Source organism: Elephas maximus, chromosome 5 (genome assembly GCF_024166365.1).
Source record: "Elephas maximus indicus isolate mEleMax1 chromosome 5, mEleMax1 primary haplotype, whole genome shotgun sequence".
NCBI lineage: Eukaryota > Metazoa > Chordata > Mammalia > Proboscidea > Elephantidae > Elephas > Elephas maximus.
In genome coordinates this window covers 33,193,021-33,206,635 of record NC_064823.1, presented here as the reverse complement: position 1 = coordinate 33,206,635, position 13,615 = coordinate 33,193,021, and positions in this window count along the sequence as shown.

The window sequence follows — 13,615 nt, the reverse complement described above, 5'->3', positions numbered from 1 at the left end:
AATTCACACATTTTCCAAATGTCTTAAGCTGGGTTCTCCAGAGAAGCAAAACCTGCAAAGTATTCATACATACATATATGGAGATTTATATCAAGGATATGGCTCACGTGGCTGTAGAGGTTGGAATGTCCCAAGTCCGTGAGTCAGGTTGGAGGCTTCTTCTGACTAACATAGCTGGAGGGGCCAGCTGACCCAAGATTGCCAGGTCGGACAACAGGCCTCTGGTCGACAGGCTGTGGAGGCCAAGAAATCCCAAGATCAGCAGGTAAGCTGCTAGCTCAAGTCCCAAGAATGAACACGAGCCAGCTGCAGCATCCAGAGAGAGCAAAAGTCCGAGAGCCTTGCCAGAAAGTCCACCTACATTGGATGCAGGCCACACCCCCAAGGAAATCTCCTTTCAACTTACTGGTTCCTCACAGCAGATTCCATCATGGAGGTGATCACATTATATTAGATGTCATCGTGGAGGTGATTACATCATTACAGGACTGTCAAACTACATCATAACTGCTAAACCACTGAGAATCATGGCCCAGTCAAGCTGACACACAACCTTAACAATCACACCAAAGAACACAGAGAGCTTAATGTGAAACCAATTAATAGCTGAAAAAATAGACTATCAAAATACTAACCAAAGTTACAGTTCAAAATTTATTCATGTGCTAAATATGAGTACTTACAAATTACGTAGGTGTACATGTATGCATTTAAGTATAGGACAGACAGGTATACAGAAAAACTATGCAGTGATGCATGTCCATATTATCGCTGTATAATAGTGGGCCTTTAGCTGCTTGTAGTTGAAAGAAGACAAAGGAACATTAGGTTGCCATGACACACAAAAGACAAAAATGCAGTGGTTGAACTTGCTCTTGATTGATGAATTCTTGCCTATTTTTCAGTTTCCTTCTTCTAAAAATCAATTTTTAGAGACGAAAGAAACCATCAATATTTGAGGACCCATTCCTAATTCACCTGAATTTCAGGTGACAGAAACAAAGTACGGCAGTTAAATTCACTCTCATAAATAGAGAAATAAAAGTTAAAATGAGAACCCAGAAAATAAAATGCAAATATTGTGTGACAGCGTAGCTCTGCACCGGTGGTAGGAAGCAGATGATACATAACCTTCTAGCATTTATCTGATATACTTTCATCAAAACCTCATAAATCATACCTTTGCTACTCTTTCTAATTCCAATATGTGTTTAACAGCCCTTCAGTTCTTAATTCTTTCTTGTGTCAATGTAATATAGAACAAACCTACACAACCCATTAGAGAACAAAGCTATGCAAAACGTTACTAATAAGTTATGCAATGTGTACAAGGAGCAGCTTCTTGCCTCAAATTCATTTGTTACGTAGCGTGCATCCACCTTACATTGATGAATTAATGGCTTTTAAAACTGCATGGTTAGACAAGATATTCTAAATCAAAATAACTTGGCTGTGAAAAAAAAAATTGGCAAGGCCAAAATTATTTTGTGCAGAAAATGAATTTTTCTGTAATTGCAAATAACAAACTAAATTAGTCATATTAATATAATACAGTCTTTACTGGCTAGTCAGCCAATTTAAATATTTGAAAGGAACACCTTCCAAATGATCTTGCTCTCCCTTTCTCTCTCTAAAGACATCATGCTACATGAGCTCTATCAAATTAAAGAGTATGCTCTCAGCTTCCCTTTTAATCAATTTCTTTTTTGGTATACAGTAACTTGTGCCACTCTTACAAAAATTAATACCAGAGAGTGACAGGCATATGAAGCTCAATTCATTTGGAGTACACTTTCTAGTATTTTACCAGTCAATGACTCTTGGCATGAGATTTATATCTTATGAACCTCAAAAAAAAAAAAAATGTGTACATACCATTTGATGCAATAGTAGCTGTATCTAGATATTACTACTACAACTGCAGCTGTCCCTTGGTACTCGCTGGGGCCTGATTCCAGTACACAGCCCCATACTAAAATCTGCAGAAGCTCACGTCCCTTAAATAAAATGATATATTATTTGCATGTAGTCTACACACATCCTTCTGTCTACTTTAAATCATCCCTAGATTACTTATAACACCTAATCAATGCACATGCTATGTAAAGAATCATTATATAGTACTGTACTTATGACAAGATGGAGGTGAACAATGGTCAAACGACTGCTGGAGAGAAACTGAGGATCTGCAAGATGGCAGGAGGCTACAGCAGGGTATGCCCACACATCACTTCATTCGTGTGGATTCATTTTACTGCTTGACAGCAAATTCAAGTCTTGCTATTTCAACTACTCCCCCCCCCGCCCCGAATATTTTGTGTCACGGTTGGTTGAATCCATGTATGAAGAACCTGCAGATACAGAGGGCCTTCTGTACACATTTCCCTCAAGTAGACTCCAACTCATGGTGACCCCATGAGTTGCAGAATAGAACTGCTCCCTAGGTTTTTATTGGCTGTAATCTTTACGGAAGTAGATTCTTCAGACCTTTCTTCTGTAGTGCTCTTGGGTGGGCTGGGACTGCCAACCTTTAGATTAGTATTAAGCACAAACTCTTTTCGCCACCTGGGGCCCTTGGTGAGGGCGGGGAACCTGGACATTGGGAGTCTCCATTCAACCTCCTCGGGAATAGCCTGCCTTACTGAACTGAGCTTACCTGTCTGCCTGGCAACATAAAATCAGTAACTCATGAGAAAGGTGGGACCAACTCAATCTTGCCCATTCCATGGAGAAGAGGCTGAGCCGGAACATCTGACGCGGTGCATCGGTTTCACATTAGAAACTGACACTCAGTTCTTCTTCCTTCACACTCCCTGAAGGAAATGAGAGAGATGTAGAGCTGCTAGACAGCTGGGACTTAGCCATTCATTAGGCAAGAATTGTTACATCAAATCAGTCATTTCGTCTGCCTGAAATGACTTAAAGCCTGAACAATCATGGAAAAGCGCGTCATCCATCTCTTCTCTGGGCTGTTTAGCATGAGGATCAGGTTTCATCATTATGACTATTACCTGCACTCAGGACTTTCGTGTATGTGTGTTTGTGTCAGCGTGTGAGGTGTGTTGTGTGTGCGTGCATGTGTGTGCCCGCGTCTTCATTTACTATCTTTAAAAATTGACTTTCAAAATTACAAGAAAATTGTTCTGTGTTTCAGCAAGCGAAAATCATCTGTAGCCATTCCCTATACAAAGCAGAAAATAGACTTTGGCACAGAAATAATCTGCTGTGCTTTTTATTATTATTATTATTAATCATTAATAATTTCCTTGGAGCAAATGCGATGAATGCTGTCTACCAAGAGAAATCAATTTAAAAAAATGTTAGGAAAGCTACAGGTAATGTAGTTATAAAATGAGCAAGTAAGAAAGACTATCAAAGATTTAACATTAGTTATTGGAAACTGATTTATTGGCTATTTCCAAATTTGTTTTCATCCTGTTATCTAAAAATAAATAAATAAGAATTACATTTTATTTAGATTGTAATATGGGTCTAATACAATTTGAATCAGTATCTTTAGTAAGACTATATTAAGTAATCAGGCTGGCTTATTTACTGCTTTTTTTCCCATCCTTAAAGCCTTCAGTAGTATCCACTTCAGAATTAGCAACATTGTGATTAGCAAGATGCAGGATTTCTATCAACACTCCCAGCGCATTTGAAGAGAGGAAAACAAATACCAAAGTTCCATTTGAACAAATGCTTTTTTCTCTCTTTTTGACGGGTGGGTGGGTAGTGGTGGAGTCTCTGTGCATATTTTCTCAGTAGTCCCATTCCAAAACATCTATGACACATCACCATTAGTGATTCATAAGGGAACCATGAATATTTACGTACGTTAAACCGTAGTAGTCTGATGTTGCCAAGAACACAGGAATTCCGGGCAAAGGTACTGTGATACTTTTCCCCTTCTTTGGACACATATTATTCAGAATGGAGATGAGCAAAGAACGTCTCATGCAATTTTGTTTTACTCATTCATCAAATGTTAATTGAGAGTCCTTAATATGCAATGACATTCTCAGTAATTGGCAGAGAAAGATACATAACCAAATTTTTTACAATGAAGTGAGACAACAGTTTTTAAAAGACGTGAGCACAGGCGAGATAGCAAAGTCCCATCATCTCCTTATGCTACCTGCAAATTACCAAGACGAAACACGTGATATTTGGGCAATAGTTTCCACTCTGCATGTCAGTTTGACTCAAGAGATTTCTTTGAACTCTGTAACACTGATTCCCTTGGGAATGGTAAAGCTCTCTTCTCATTACTAATCTTGTGATCCCATGCAAGGTTGTATCTACTTCCCTGCTTGTATGCAAATGTAACCTAGCCTACCTCACAACTGTCACCAAGAATATAATGCCAAAAATGTCACCATGATCTACATATTTAATTCCATTAAGAACTTCTACATTTTTTCCAAATCATTCTAGAGCTAACTTAAACAGAGAACGTCTAGATTCTTGCACCAGCACACTCTGTCACCAAAAATAAATATTCTACAATCCAAATATAACTGAGATAGAATTTTTTGGTGATGTATGAGGCAGGATAAATTACTGCTTCAATCTTTCTCACCTAAATTGCCCAGTAGCACAGACAGTGGTAAAGTTTCATTTTATCAGTGAATTAAATAGAAGTGACTCAGAAAACAAAAGACACAAATAAATGCAAGCCTACAGTATTTGTAAAATTTTTTATAATCTGGTTGTATTTGATCACAAAAGAATTTAATATATTTATTCAAAGCTTAACAACCTGCAATATGCAGCTGACACAACCTGGCTTGCTGAAAGTGTAAGAGGACTTGAAGCACTTAATGATGAAGATCAAAGACCACAGGTTTCGCTATGGATTCCATTTCAACATAGAGAAAACAAAAATCCTCACAACTGAACCAATAAGCAACTATATGATAAAGGGAGAAAATATTGAAGTTGTCAAGGACTTCATTTTACTTGGATCTGCAATCAACACAACATGATGACGAACAGAGAAAATACTGAAGTTGTTAAAGATATTGTTTTATTTGGACTCACAATCAATGCCTATGGAAGCAGCAGCCAAGAAATCAGATGATGGATTGCATTTGGCAAACCTGTTTTTAAGACCTCTTCCACGGGTTAAAAAGAAAGATGTCACTTTGAGGACTAAGGTGTGCCTGACACAAGCCATGGTATTTTCAAATTGCCTCTTATGCATGCAAAAGCTGGACAATGAATAGGAAGAAAGAAGAAGAATTGACACCTTTGAACTATGGTGTTGGCAAAGAATACTGAATATACCATAGACTGCCAGAAGAATGAACGAATCTGTCTTGAAAGAAGTACAGCCATAATGCTCCTTAGAAGGGAGGATGGTGAGACTTCATCTTACATACTTTGGACGTATTATCAGGAGGGAACAGTCCCTGGAAAAGGACATCATATTTGGTAAGGTAGAGGGTCAGGGAAAAAGAGGAAGACCCTTGACAAGATGAATTGACACAGTGGCTGCAACAATGGGCTCAAAAATAGCAACGATTCTGAGGATGGTGCAGGACCAGATACAGTTTCGTCTTGTTGTATATAGGGTCACTATGAGTGGGAACTGACTTGACAGCACCTGACAACAGCATTAAAGGTGGTAAACATTAGTAATCGTAGAATCCCTAGCATTTTTACTGTCCCTTGAATGAATAATGCTTGCTGTTTCTACTACAGTAACAGAAATATCTTTTACTTGTAAAATGCAAATAAATTACAAAGTAAACTCATATATGTTATTTCATCTATTTTTAGAATAACCATTTAATGCTATGATCCATGTCTTATTATTTCTCTTATGCAGATGGAGAAATCCTAGGTGAGAAGTTAAATCCAAGATATTACATCTAAGGTTCTCCAATGCCTATATTCAGAATTCTAAATATAAATGATTAATAAATTTTGTTAATTTATTATGACTCTTCCAGTTTACTCTTATGTAAGTGAAATCTGTGAAGGAAAGATGTATTAACATTTCTAAGAAGCAGTAGAGATGAGAGGGCTTGAGTTTTTAGTTGAGTTGAAATTTAGATTAAACTACTGAAAAAAAAATATTAAAAACTATATCCTTTTCCCTTTATACAAAAACATAAGTCAAAAGAGAGAAGTAAAAAGTGATATATTAAGAGGCAGGAAGAATGTGAATGATGCTTATCCAAGACAGGGTGATTCTTTTAATTTGAATTTTATGAATTATCTGTACATCAGAAATACACATTTTTAATAGAAGCACATAATGTTAAACCACTTTCAATTTCCTTCCTTTCTTTTTGTTTGTGCTGCTCTTATTCTCTGTTGCTACACAGAAAAACAGAAATTCATTGCATTTTAAACAAGAAAAATTGTCCAATCCACATTATTCATGCCTCTTAATTTTTTTTTACATTATTACTAAATACTAGAGATTAAAAAGCATGTATTTAATACATATTCTGGTTGTGGCCCCCAGACCGTATTACAGATAAGAATATATAGTTATTTTAAAGCTCTACAGTATATTAAACTCTTGTGTCTTTTTGATAGATAAGTTGGTTACATATTTCCATCTTTGTTGACTAACTAAAATACATACAGGAAAAAATTAAATGTCTGAGTTAAGCACATATTATGCCAAGAAAATGAAGATATTATCCAGGAAATTAGTTGTGACAAAGTCATTAAGAGCTGGATTCTAAGTAGACATTTTACTGCAAAAATTAAATGTGTTCATATGGAAAAGTGCAAAAATGATCAAGTATTCAAACAGTACTACTGAGAGTAATGAAAACAAGAGTCTGTGACAAATCATGTCTTTATGATTTATTAACAGGTTTGTAGCATAACAAGGCCTGTTTAAGTGCCATTATTCCATGAGTGGAGTATATAAAAACAGTAATCATTAGACTACAATTGTCTAATTTTTATAATAATTAATACATACTTGAAGGAAAGGAAAAGCTAAGATTTTGATCAGGTGGTTTAGCAGAGGAGTTTAACAAAAAATTGCTCTTTAGAAAGCTGTAGAGAAAATATAAATGTTTAATTTAATCAGGTGTATGCAATTACTCAGGAAAGGAAATGATAAAAAATAAAAAAGTCCTAACCAAAAGAAGCAAAAAGAAGGCAAAAGTGGATTGTTTGTGTTCAATGTATTTTTAAATTATATTAGCATTAAATTGTTTTCAATTTTATATCCTATTTTCCTTACAGTAAAGTATATGAGTAGAAATCCTTCCAGGAGTGTTGACATTTTCCATTACCATAAGTTGTCATATTTTCTGTATAAACACTTGAATAGTTTTTTAAAATTGGCCTTCCGGAATATCAATGAAGCAATATGCTTGACATTGTCTTAGGAATAATGTAAGGTAGCATTTTAAATAGAAAATTCAAAGGACTTTCAATTTATGATTTACAGCTGAAATTAAGATTTATTATATGTCCACAAGTAATATGAAAATAACTTAGTCTCAACCTGAGGAGCACAGAATGTTTAAATAAAATAACAATATACAGATGGAACCTGTCATTCCAATGGATGACTCAGTCAAAACTCTTCATAAAGTAAATTGGAATCTAAATACGCGATTCAGAAATGGATTATTCATTATTGAGAAAGTGACTATCAACTACTATGCAAGGCATGCGTAGACTTCCCCAATTTGTAGTGACACTACAGTGAAAGTAGAAGAGAAGCATTAGCTCCCATAATTAAAGGATAACACAAAGCAATTTCAGCAGAGGTCCAGGACTGGATGGGAATTGATGAGAGGCTACTTAGATGCTTTCCACGTCCTCAAAGGTTTCCTGCTAACCAGCAAAATGAGCACCAGCATCTACTTCCACAGGAAGTTTCTTGGAATTTTACCCAGTCATCACTCTCTTCCCTTAAAGCTTCATGACACACACAGAGAGAGAGAAAAACAGATGCTGTTCTTCTCCTTTTCATGCCCCTAATTTTCCCTTATGTTTTTCAGCCACTTTCACTCAATGCTGTTAAATTATTTCAGGGAAGAGAGTGGGAAAAGAAAAACACATTGATGAAATTATGTTGGCATATTTAAAATACTTTATAAACCAGCAATGACATGAATGTTCATTTTCAGTCAAATTTTTATCTGTTTAAATAAATACAGAGTAATATGACACCACAACATCAGTTACAAATTTTAGTAGAATTTAGAAGTTTTTAATTTCAGCAAGAAAATTAAATTTCTTGTGAGCACCTAGGTTAAAAGGTCCACTCACAGCATTTTCTACTGCCTTATTGTGTGACTTGGAGCAGGTCTTCCTAATCTCTCATTTCCACATAAACAAAATGGATAATTATTTTAAAAAATCCCTTGATGAAAAATGATGCTTGTCAAAATAATAACAGACTGAAGTTGTGTAGCTTTTTAAAGTATCTCTACAAAATTTCAGAGGACTCAGAAGTTTAAAACAGAATTTGGAATGCTTGTATTTGTCAGGTATGGTGATTCCATTTAAAAGTGTAACCCTGTATTTTAGGCTAAAGGTTAAAAGAAAACGTATCAATTTAAACAGACTCATACTGCAAAACTGGGAAAAAATCAGCTTGACTTGTTAAACAAAGATCTGTCCCATGATTAAATCAGACAAGCAAGAATTAAATGAAACCTATATAACACATTCAACAGAGTTCTGAAACACATAATTAGCATAATACTAATTGCTGGGCTCTTTTTTCTCCCTCTTGTTTTCTCCCTCTCTTCCTTTCTCCCTTCTTTCTCCTCCCTCCTCTCTCCTTGCCTCCTTTCTTTCTCTCTGATATGTTGTTGTTTTGTGCTATACAGTGGATTCCAATTCATAGCAACTCTGTAACACAGAGTAGAACTTCCCCATAGGGTTCCCTAGGCTGTAATCTTTACTGGAGCAGATCTCCAGGTCTTTTTTTCTGGGAAGTCATCGAAGTATTTGAACCACCAACCTTTGAGTTAGCAGCCAAACACTAAACCGTTATGACAGCAGGGCTCCTCTCTTCTGTATAAAGCCCGTTGCCAAAGTGTTGATTCTGACTTATTGCGACCCTATAGGACAGAGTAGAGCTGCCCCATAGGGTTTCTAAGAAACAACTGGTGGATTTGAACTGTTGACCTCTTGGTTAGCAGCTGAGGTCTTAACCACCCCACCACCAGGGTTTCTAGGAATCTTTCCTTTTATCATGAAGCAATTTCTCAATGCCTCAAGCATACATGTGGTTCATATCATGTTATTAGATGACATTACACTCTGTAATCTAGCTAGCTAGCTAGCTGGCTGTCCTTCAAACAATCTTGTAAGGCCTTATATCATCTCCCAAACCCTTAGTCTAGAATTGTGTGTGCACACAAGGACGACCTACACACAAAGGTGCATGTGCATGCATGCACACACAGGCACACACACATAGCCTAAACGATAAAATGATTATATGATTAACTATTTTACCTCTAAAACAACGTGACGGAAAAGATAAATCAAAGAGAAGTGATAAGAGTTATCTATTTTTATTAAAGTAAATTTTATGATTTTTCACAAATATATAAAAAAACAAATTCAGAGAAGAGGCAATGGGCTTATGCTGCAAAGAATATTTTGTTTGAAATAAAAAATAATTCCTGAGAATAAAGCTGTATTTATGCAAGAATCTATACCATGTACTACCAGCCTAGTAATTCCTTCCATCTGTATAGTTACCTAACTTTACAGAACAGCCTTTAAAAACTCTAAGAGTTGAAAATTTGAAATAATTCTAGAGATAGTTAATATACTTCTACTAATGCCTTGTCTTGGAAACCCTGGTGGTGTAGTGGTTAAGAGCTACGGCTGCTAACCAAAAGGTCAGCAGTTCAAATCCACCAAGTGCTCCTTGGAAACCAAATGGGGCAGTTCTACTCTGTCCCATAGGGTCACTGTGAGTCAGAATCAACTCGATGGCAATGGGTTTAATACCTTGTCTTAAGACTATCAATATTTCAATGAGAATCTTTCATCTGCTTATTTTTATTGCAGGGTCAATTTTCATTGTGATAGACAGTTTTAGATGTCACCACATAATGGTTAAGAATTGGAAAGGAAAGTAAGTTACCTTACAAGTTACATCATAACTTTTAGTTTATGAATATTTGCTTCTGACTACACAACTTGATGTGTATATCAAAATCAAACAGTAAGAGAAAACACCAAACTGAAATAATTTTCAAAAACATGTACAAAAAAAAAACAGAGAGGGAGCAAGAAACAAGTCATATCAATTAAAACTAATGGTTTGTTGAGCACCTTTTCATAAGATTATTGGCCATTTTTACATCTTCTTTGGCAAAATGTCTATTCAAGTCCTTTGCCCATCTTTTTTTTTTTTTTAATTGCATTGTTTGGGTTTTATTGTTGAGTTTTTAAGACTTTTTAATATATTGTAGGTACAAGACTCTTATCAGCTATATGACTTGAAAAATTTTCTCTCATTCTGTGGGATGTCTTTTCACTTTCTTGATAGTGTCCCTGGATGCACAAAGTTTTATTTATTTATTTTTGAAGTCCAATTTATCTATTTTACATTTTGTTGCCAATACTTTTGCTGTAGTATCTAAGAAACCATTCTCAATCCAAAGCCATGAAAATTTACCCCTGTGTGTTCTTCTAAGAATTTCATGCTTTTAGCTCTTATATTTAGGCCTTTGATCTATTTTGAGTTATTTTTTATATATGGTGTGAAGCAAGAGATCAATTTCATTTTTTACATGTAGATACCCACTTGTACCAATACCATTTGTTGAAAAGACTATAATTTCCCCCATTAAATGGCTTGGCACCCTTGTCAAAAATCAATTGGCTATAAATGTATGGTTTTAATACTGAACTCATTAAAGAAAAGCAAATAAAAACTATAATGAGATACACCCACTAAGATGGCTATAAACCAAAGAAAAAATACATAAGTAAGTAACTAGTGTTGGCGAGAAGGTGGAGAACCTGGAGCCCCTGTGCATTACTGATGGGAATGTGAAATGGTGCAGATGTTACGGAAAACAGCTTGGTGGCTCCGCAATAAGTTAAGCATAGAATGACCACAAGACTTTGCAAGTTCACTCGTAGCTTTATACCCAAAATAATTGAAAACGTGTTCAAACTAAAATTTATACATGAATATTCATAGCAGCATTATTCACCATTTTTCCTAATTGTTAAAGTAAGTTATTTTTCATTTCTTTATTTCCTGTAAGAAATATTGACTTAGAATAAAATAAAATGTAGAATGAAATGAACTTTTTATTTATTTGTTTATTTTTGGAGTGGGGAGGTGAATACCCTGGTAATTCACAGAAAATGAAAAACTACTGAACCACAAAGATTGGAAAATGTCAGCAGTCAGGTATCTCCCAGGGACCTTAGTATCAAGAGCTTGTCTATAGCTCTCCAGGACACTGCAATAAACCTACCTTGATACAAAGTATTATAGTTCAAGTCACAAATCTCTGAGAGAGCAAAGCTGACTTGGATCAAACACTCATATATGAACAGTATGGTTTTAAATAAATGTAGCCTCTACCCTATGTATTGATTGATTGGGATCATTACCAGAGACTGGAGAATCGTGGTGAACCAAGAAGAGAATGTAATTGATGCTGAAGTGCAATAACATATTTTGCACACTTACTGTACTATAATTAAATGGTACCTGGTCAAATAAATAAATAAACATGTATAAGTTAAAATATAACTAAAAGCAAACAATAATGCGGACAAGCAGGGAAATTCAACCTTATATCCCATTCAATGTATTTATTGCTTTGGAGTAAGAATATTCTTAATTATTGATATTGGACATTTTTAATGATATTCTGTCAAATAAAATAAAACAATAGACAAAATACAATACTTTATGCAATACGTATGTATATATATACCTTACCCATTGCTGTCGAGTCGATTCCGACTCATAGCGACCCTATAGGGCAGAGTAGAACTGCCTCATAGAGTTTCCAAGGAGCACCTGGTGGATTTGAACTGCCGACCTTTTGGATAGCAGCTGTAGCTCTTAACCACTACGCCACCAGGGTTTCCTATATACTATATATAAAATGGAACCCTGGTGGTACAGTGGTTAAGAAACGTTGCTAACCAAAAGGCCAGCAATTCAAATCCACCAGCCACTCCTTGGGAATACTATGTGGCAGTTCTGCCCTCTCATATAGGATCAAAATGAGTTGAAATTGACTCAACAGCTATGGATATTTAACATACAAAATATATATATATTTTTTTAATTAACTTTTATTAAGCTTCAAGTGAACATTTACAATTCCAATCAGTCTGTCACATGTAAGTTTACATACAACTTACTCCCTTCTCCCACTTGCTCTCCCCCTATTGAGTCAGCCCTTTCAGTCTCTCGTTTCGTGCCAATTTTGCCGTCTTCCCTCTCTCTCTATCTTCCCATCCCCCCTCCAGTCAAGAGTTGCCAACACACTCGCCAGTGTCCACCTGATTTAATTAGCTCACTCTTCATCAGCATCTCTCTCCCCCCTCACTGACCACTCCCTTTCATGTCTGATGAGTTGTCTTCGGGGATGGTTCCTGTCCTGTGCCAACAGAAGGTCTGGGGAGCATTGCCGCCGGGATTCCGCTAGTCGCAGTCAGACCATTAAGTATGGTCTATTTTTTTTTTATTTATGAGAATTTGGGGTCTGTATCCCACTGATCTCCTGCTCCCTCAGGAGTTCTCTGTTGTGCTCCCTGGCAGGGCAGCCATCTATTGTAGCCGGGCACCAACTAGTTCTTCTGGTCTCAGGATGATGTAGGTCTCTGGTTCATGTGGCCCTTTCTGTCTCTTGGGTTCTTAGTTGTTGTGTGACCTTGGTGTTCTTCATTTTCCTTTGCTCCAGGTGGGTTGAGACCAATTGATGTATCTTAGATGGCCGCTTGTCAGCATTTAGGACCCCAGATGTCACATTTCAAAGTGGGATGCAGAATATTTTCATAATAGAAATATTTTGCCAATTGACTTAGAAGTCCCCTCAAACCATGTTCCCCAGACCCCCGCCCCTGCTCCGCTGACCTTTGAAGCATTCATTTTATCCCGGAAACCTCTTTGCTTTTAGTCCAGTCCAACTGGGCTGACCTTCCTTGTATTGAGTGTTGTCTTTCCCTTCACCCAAAGCAGTTCTTATCTACTGATTGATCAATAAAAAACCTTCTCCCTCCCTCCCTCCCTCCCTCCCTCCCTCCCTCCCCCCTTCGTAACCACAAAAGTATGTGTTCGTCTCAGTTTTTTTCTATTTCTCAAGATCTTATAATAGTGGTCTTATACAATATTTGTCCTTTTGCCTCTGACTCATTTCGCTCAGCATAATGCCTTCCAGGTTCCTCCATGTTATGAAATGTTTCACAGATTCGTCACTGTTCTTTATCAATGAGTAGTATTCCATTGTGTGAATATACCACAATTTATTTACCCATTCATCCGTTGATGGACACCTTGGTTGCTTCCAGCTTTTTGCTATTGTAAACAGAGCTGCAATAAACATGGGTGTGCATATATCTGTTTGTGTGAAGGCTCTTGTATCTCTAGGGTATATTCCAAGGAGTGGGATTTCTGGGTTGTATG